An 8030-nucleotide genomic window follows, 5' to 3' on the forward strand; every position below is an offset into this window, starting at 1 on the left:
TAGATATTTATATCTTACTTTAATTTAATAGCAAACACTGAGGTAGATTTGAAAGTTATTATTTTTAGCTCGACTATTATATCCTACTCACCCGGGCGTCGGAGTCACAGACACTTGGGGTTTAGAGCTCAAAACGCCTTTAAAATCCAAATTACATGCATATTTGTCAATCCCAGCATATGTACTGATCATATATATCAAAAAAACTTAATATAAGCCGTTTTGAAAAAAATTCATATTTCAACATCTATAATAATACACAAGATAAAAATGTTCGCCGGAAAAAATCCGCACCCCTACCGTCATAATCACCATGTATTTTATTCCATTTCCAATATTTTCACATAATCCTTTGGTCCATCGACACAGAAGATATAGTTCTTCAAGATGATGGTCAATTTTAAACTTCATATATACGCGAAACAACGCTTTTTCGACCCACCCTCTTTTAGGCCTCAAATTGAGAAAAAAATGTCCTATTTGGGCCCCAAACACATGTTTTTGTTTGAGAAATGGTGCTAAAAAAGTGAGCACTTTTTTGGCGCCGCCCCCATCCAAAAGATACATCAGGGGGTTGCCAGAAGGGGGATGTGAAAAATTGGAAAAAATCAAGGCAAAATAGTGATTTTTGGCAATTTTGAGATGTCCCCTCGTTGCCATGGTAACAGGAAATTTAAGACTGAGCATGTCGTTACAAAGACAATGGTCCAGTCAACATTTGTGCCAAGTTTGATTAGTATTGAAGCATTTTTCATAGTTTCATAGCAGTTTGAACTTGTAACATGAGGCTTTTCAATGAAAACGGCCATTTTTCACAATGTGCTCATTAGGGAAAGGGTTAAAACGTTTTATTGGCGTCCGCGCCGAAGCGCGGCGCCCTTTATGGAATGAAATCAGATTTTGTGAAAGGGCGGCGGCCTTTATGGAATGAAATCAGATTTTGTGAAAGGGCGACAGCAACTTCTCGAGCCTTTTAGTCGGTCATGATAAAAGCCGATCATTCCGATCGGTATGAGGGTGCTTGATTATTAAATAAAAATGAAATGTACAATGAATAGCGAACTGGAGAATTTCGCAATGCAAACATTTTCAAATGAAATAACCTTTTCCGTCAATAAATAGCGCTCTTCGGGTTTTTTTTTTATTTATCACTTTGTAGTACACAGTGGGTTATTATGGTACGTTATAGTTATACATGCATATAGAATGATGAGTTGATGACCTAAACAATTCGAAAATCTATTTATAGAGGGATGTACTCCTATCGGTAATTCCCGGTCTCTCCCGGTCTATTTTGACCGGGATTTACTAGTGACCGGCGAATAGTATCACACGTTTATTGTCCGGTCTCTCCCGGTTTCTGAGTAGATGTTTGATATCGTAACAGAACAGAACAAATATTTTACAGATAAATAACCTTTTTTTCCAAAATGAATGTTTGTCACTTAGTTTGGTTACAATAATTAATAAACACAGATCAACTCTCAAACTTATTGATTATTATTATACATAAACATACAATTCGAAAAACAACAACAACAACAATAGCATGTTTAATTTTATCTATAAGAACAATAAATATGTACAATAACTGAGAAAAAAGGTACATTTTTATGGTAATAATATGACACTATCACCTTTGAAACATTTTATGTAATGTGTTATTCGTGTTTAGTAAAGATGCCGATGAATTATTCAAAGTTACAAATTAGATTTTATGAATTATTCAATTGATTGATAATTAAAAAAAATGATAAAGAAAAATACAAATGTGCATGTACATGGTTTAAGAATAAACAATATTATATAACCATAATTTACTGACTTTTTCCAGTTAAGTTTTGACTTATTATCGTCGGTCAATATGACAATTGAATTCTTAAAATTTCTTTTACATTTTTAATAAAAAAAGAGTAGTAAACGTAAAAATTCAGTATTAAAATAGCACATAAAACACAAAAAAGAAAAAAAAAATATTCATAAAATCTGCATTTTTTTTTATTAAAATAGATATTACAATTATTGTATAATAAACAATTATGCTCAACATGGTAATATAACCAGTGTCATATTTTTACCAAGTGTGAACAGATACCTTAAATTAAGAGGGGTTCTTCGCTAATAGTGATAACATAATAAGGGACAATTACACAAGTGTGGTGTTGATCATGCGTTACACATATGGATTATAAATGATTGTATACATGTATATCCGTTGCTATCACGATCATAAAGAAATAACAAGTAATATTCTAATCTCTAGCATGCCAATCAAAGTTCATAATGAACAATGTCTTTCGTCCGTTCATTCATAAGTGATATACAATTCTGGTAAAAACCAATTAACCATTGAAAAGATTATAAGAATATTTTGTCATCATATGCCTACTAGTTCATCTTCACCTGCTGCATTTCTTGCTTGGACGCCCTTTGATGCTTTGCATCAATGCTTTTCTTGTAGTTTCTATAATACTGCACGTTTGTAACGTCATTTTTCATTGGATAATCGTGACGTTTATATAGTTTTATATACACGGCTGCTGTCGATTCATGAAGAAATCTTACTTTTTTTACTCTAAAAATGATGCTTGCCGTTTTAAAGATTGTTGACAGGTTATATGGCCGTATATAAACGGCTGTTTGAAATATAACCCTCGCCTTACGGCTCGGGTTATATTTACAAATAGCCGTTTATATAGGATCATATAACCTGTAAACGATCTTTATAACTAATAATATACACGGCTGCTGTCGATTTATGAAGAAATCTTACTTTTTCTCTAAATAAAATGATGCTTGCTGTAGTATACATTCGTTATAAAGATTTTTGACAGATTATTTGGCAATATATAAACGGTTGTTTGCAATAACCCTCGCCTAGCGGCTCGGGTCATATTTCCAAATAATCTGTCAAAATCTTCATAACTAATAATATATCTTTTTTTTCAAACACCGTAGTAAGTGCATTGGAGTTCCTGGCAAATGAAGGGGACACGAAAGCTGCTGCCTACTAACTATATATATGTTTCGACTTTTGAATTTGTCATCACACTTGTGACGACAGAACACTGTTGTCTTTAAGGGTTGAGACATCAGAATTGTGCAAGCAGCCACCTTTTATGCAGACAGCCGCCTTTTATCTCTGTATGATCGTAAGAGGCTACTAAATGGTTTTGATCTCTGGAGTATATGCATCTCATGGTTTTGACCCCTTGTATTGCTATAAGTTTGTTAACACTCAATGTTTGGCAAAATCATCTTTCCTGTTTCGGCATCATATTACCTAAATTGTGTTAGTGAGCCATAAAACCAAAACCAAACAAACAGATGGAAGCTAAATACACAGACGATACAATGGTTGTGTAGGTGGTACAGACGAAGCGACCTTCAAGAAGAAGGTAACATGATGGATCAATATGGCACCTGTGTTGGGCCGTCCACAAGGTCGTGAAACACTTCTGGGCACATTACAACTGGCCAATGAACAGTACAATCCCAATGTCCGTCCTTGTTTGGTAGTTCTGCTCAGTATGCCAGTGTCTACGGCTACAGCGGAGCGGTCATTCAGCGCAATGAAGAGACTGGAAACATATCTCAGATCTACCATGACCACTGACAGACTATCTGAACTTGGCCTTATGTATATTTATAGAGACATGGATATTAACTCTGGGGGATAAATTTGCTGCAAGAAAACAACGCCGCCTTGCTGCAATTCATTTTTCTTAAGGGAATAATCATTTGAGTTATTATATAATCTATTAAGATAATTATGAGGGTCTGAAGGGTAATTGAATATGATGCCAGATTACACCAGATTGTGTTATTTTGCATCTAAAAATAAATATTTTTTCGTACATATAGATTTTAAACGATTTAACAATTTTATTATATAAGGGATATGGTGGCAGAAGTATGTGACCCATGTGCCTGTAAGACTCCCATATTGGTGTATGGTCACTACCTCCGATTCAGGGGGTCGAACGTATAGCGGTGCAATACTCATTTAAGCGAGATGAAATCGTGCTATACGGACTAATGGCGGATTTGTTCGTGTAAATACACTACAGAGTGAATGTATTTTATTAATTATTTCATAAATCTTCGATTACAATTGCATATTTTGTATTGAAGATGTGAAGATAGAACATTATTACTATTACTTATTACTATTTTCTATTTACAAATACATGGCGGTGCTGCGTACTTTTTTTTTCATTTAACTTTTAAGATAAATATTTAAACGCCACTTGAGGTCATATATACAACCAAGAATTTAATAAAAGCATGATAGAATCAACAATTAAATGCTAAACTATTCACGAAATTAAACACATACTTGTTAGCTATCTTTCTATCAGCGTGTTGGATTGAAAATATGAATATGTATATTTCCTTTGTAGATGCCGCTGTACCAATAAAATTATTAAAGAATGTACACAATGAACACAATTTTATATCTACATCTTCTTATCTCAAATGCTTTATATACATATACAGATAAATTTCTTATTACTTTAACATTGTCTGATGAAAACAATTCTATCGTTTAAACATGCTTGGTCGAACTCTGTAGTATCTATTTATATATTTATCTCTAATTGCGTCATACATGTTACACTCAAAAAGGAAATGAAATTCGTCTTCTAACTACGGAATTCCATAAACGACAGCCTACTGTTTACTGTCAACTGCTTATTGTCAACTGCTTACTGTCAACTGCCTACTGTCAACTGCTTAATGCTTACAGCGACTGTTTAATGCTTACTTGATGTTCATTGATGAATGCCAACTGTTACACCTGTCAAATACCCAAAACAGCCTGAAAGTAAATGTTGGCTTTTTACGTACTTCTTCCAATGTGTTTATATGTTACAAAACAGTATTGGTCGAGGAATTACAGTACTCTGTATCATTTATGAAGACTTTGACTGAAACCTTGGGACTCGTTACATTTATACATGTCGTTACATTTATACATGTACATGTATAATTCTCGTTATACTAAGCAGAAATATAAGTATATATCTTTGCAGGCATCTGGAACTTTTCCCAATCATAGACCTGTAAACTTTATAAAAGGTTATCAAACCAAATATTACAAGTTTTTTTCTGTCATTGAATCTTGTTCGGTAATTTTGAGCTACCAAATAAAACTGCTTGCTGAATTATTTATACATGTGTATCCCTGTTCAAGCTTGTAAAAGACAGTCATTTAGATACATCTACCATATAACATATATATTATTATATTTGTTCATTAGATGATATTGACCCTATCCTATAACTATAGTGCTTAATGATATTTTTAAACGGAGGACTTGTAATTTCAAGAACGTCGTTGTTTTTACATTTAAATTACAACGGTCAGTTTTATGTTCGCATATTGAAAATAATGCTATCATATTTTGTTCGAAAATTATCTAGATAATGGTGCTCAAAACGATTTTCAGACAAAATTATATATATACCAGTCACGTCTCAGATTACCAGTAACCGTTAACCGTTAAACGTACTGGGAGAGTATACCAAATCATACATGGAACCGTTTAGTTGTATCTAAAAAGTTAATACTTGTTCTGGTGATTGTAGACCGTACTTCTACAAAGCCCCAAGAAAATGTTACTTTAGTAGATGTTAAAAAAATATTCGACAGAAGCATGATGACTAACATGTCAATTATTGTGTTATAATTGGAAAGTCGATGCATAATAAAATCATTGAAAGATCTTTGAGTTACGTGGGCATTATTATTTAATACAAAGGAATGTTAGTAAATGTTTAACGATATGATGAATTGCGGTATCCTAAATTTGAGGCCTTCCGCATGTAGCAGTTTTGCCTGTGTTACATTATGATAAAGGCATTAAAACCACAGGAAAGAAAACAGATCAATCAATATATTGCTGGACGGCTGTCTTTTTATTTCATTGTCTTTAGGTTAACTTGTAAAGCTGTTTTGAAGAGAAATATTCAGTTAACTTTCCAGATATTGGAGCTTCATGTGTATTTCTTATGGAACTAATAATATAACGTAATTTTCATCTTCCTAATACATACTTTTCGCGATCCTGTGCATTTAAAATTGATGGACTAAGACACTATTTAAATGTGGACAGTGTTGAATATTATTTTTCCAACTTGGTCATGTCACAACATTCAACAAACAAATTTTGCTTCATGGTTAACATATTTTCATTTCATTTTGTCATAATTTTGTTTTCCGGGGAGCTAAACATAAACAAAATTACAAGAAAATTATGATATTTTATTTTTAAAGATTTTTTTTTATTTACAATTAAAATGAAAAACAAAATACACTTATTGATTATAACACCACATAAAAAGTGTTTAGTCCCAATAATGAGACCAGTAAGCTAATATTTTCTGGTATACACCATTATTTAAAAATAATAATTATTACACGCCTGTAAAAATTCAAAATCTATATAACATATTTGTAAAGTTTCGGGGAAGTAATTAATATAAAAGCAGGATTATAATTTAAAGTTCTGTTATGAATTATATAATTGTTATGAGATTAATCATATTAATGTAAATATACTCTGCAATATTAATTGATATACATGTTGTAAGAAAAGCTCTACACTATCACGATGTATTAGAACAGTTTACCTTAGTTGTCAAACTTCTAGAACCCTGATAGAAATAGTATTGACTTTCATTGGATGATTCTGGCAAATACGAAGGCAGATTTGCTCATTGGTTTTACTTGCGGTAATTGCAAAAAGAAGTAGAAAAAATAACCAACCTTAAAGTTCACTTTTAAGTGTGTTTGTTAACAAGATAATTATAAAAATTAAATAAAAGATGGATTTTAAAACAAACACGTCAGAAAATATTTTGTAACATTAACATGATCATTTTGTCTTATCAGAAATTTTTAAGTAAATGTAAATAGTTAAGAATCTATTATATTTCAGAGTTTTTCAATAGCACAATGGCTTTTCATAAAAGTAAAATAAGCTGATCCCAGCTGTAATTTATCACTTCATGATTGCACTCTTTATGTCATTGAAATATTGAAAGTTTTTGAAACAATTTGAATACAGCCAAGTTTGTCTTTGTTTATGCTTTCAGAAGGAAGCCAGTTAAACTCGTCTATAAGCACAAATACATTTATGTAGTCCTTTTCCTCTTCCACTGTTATTTCAATATTTTCATACAGGTGTATTGGTTCTAGCTGTTACTTGTCTGTGAAGTCAATGAAAGTATCGGCTGTTCCTCCATTGAACTGTTTCTGTCAGATTTATCATCCTCTGTACTGGAATAAAATTGGTTCTATAATTAACCTTCAAAGCACATATCTTTGCAACATAAACTATCAAGAGTTGCAATCAACTTAACATAAATTCATAACATAACATCTAATAAGGAATTACACATTTATAAGCTATAACTAACAGCCAATGAAAACTGAACCAAAATGATCTCGTAAATGAACTCACATATGTTTGATTATAAGAGAATGTTTAGCCTAAATTTCACCAGTGATTTCACCAGTATATTACAGATATTCTTCTAGAAATGTTGTCAAATGAAAGTTTAATAAACTATGAAATTCTAAATAAAATAAGGGAGTGTTGACATAATGGTCCAGATCTCCGCCTCTCAACCGAGGAATAGTGGGCTCAGGCCCGTCAATGTTGATTGTTGAACACAGATTCTTTGTGAATAATTTATTATTAAGTTGATTTACCCTAAAATGAGTCCTATATAAACACCTGTGCAAGAGGCACGTGGAACCATTTCATAACATAATCAAAGCAGTGTGCAATGGTGGGATATGGAACGCCGTGACTGTCTTATGCTATCAATATTTTTGCTATCTTCTGAAAAGATGATATTATTTTGTCATTTAAGCATATAAACATGTGCAATTTACATCATATCTAGTCTAAAGACAATGCTGACTTGTTCAAACAGTATGTTAACTTGTCAAATAATCATTATGACATGTGCAGACAACATGTTAACTTGTCAAAATATCATGATGACTTGTGCAAACG

This window comes from Ruditapes philippinarum, unplaced genomic scaffold (genome assembly GCF_026571515.1).
Source record: "Ruditapes philippinarum isolate M1 unplaced genomic scaffold, ASM2657151v2 ctg15_1_1_1_1, whole genome shotgun sequence".
Classification (NCBI taxonomy): Eukaryota; Metazoa; Mollusca; class Bivalvia; order Venerida; family Veneridae; genus Ruditapes; species Ruditapes philippinarum.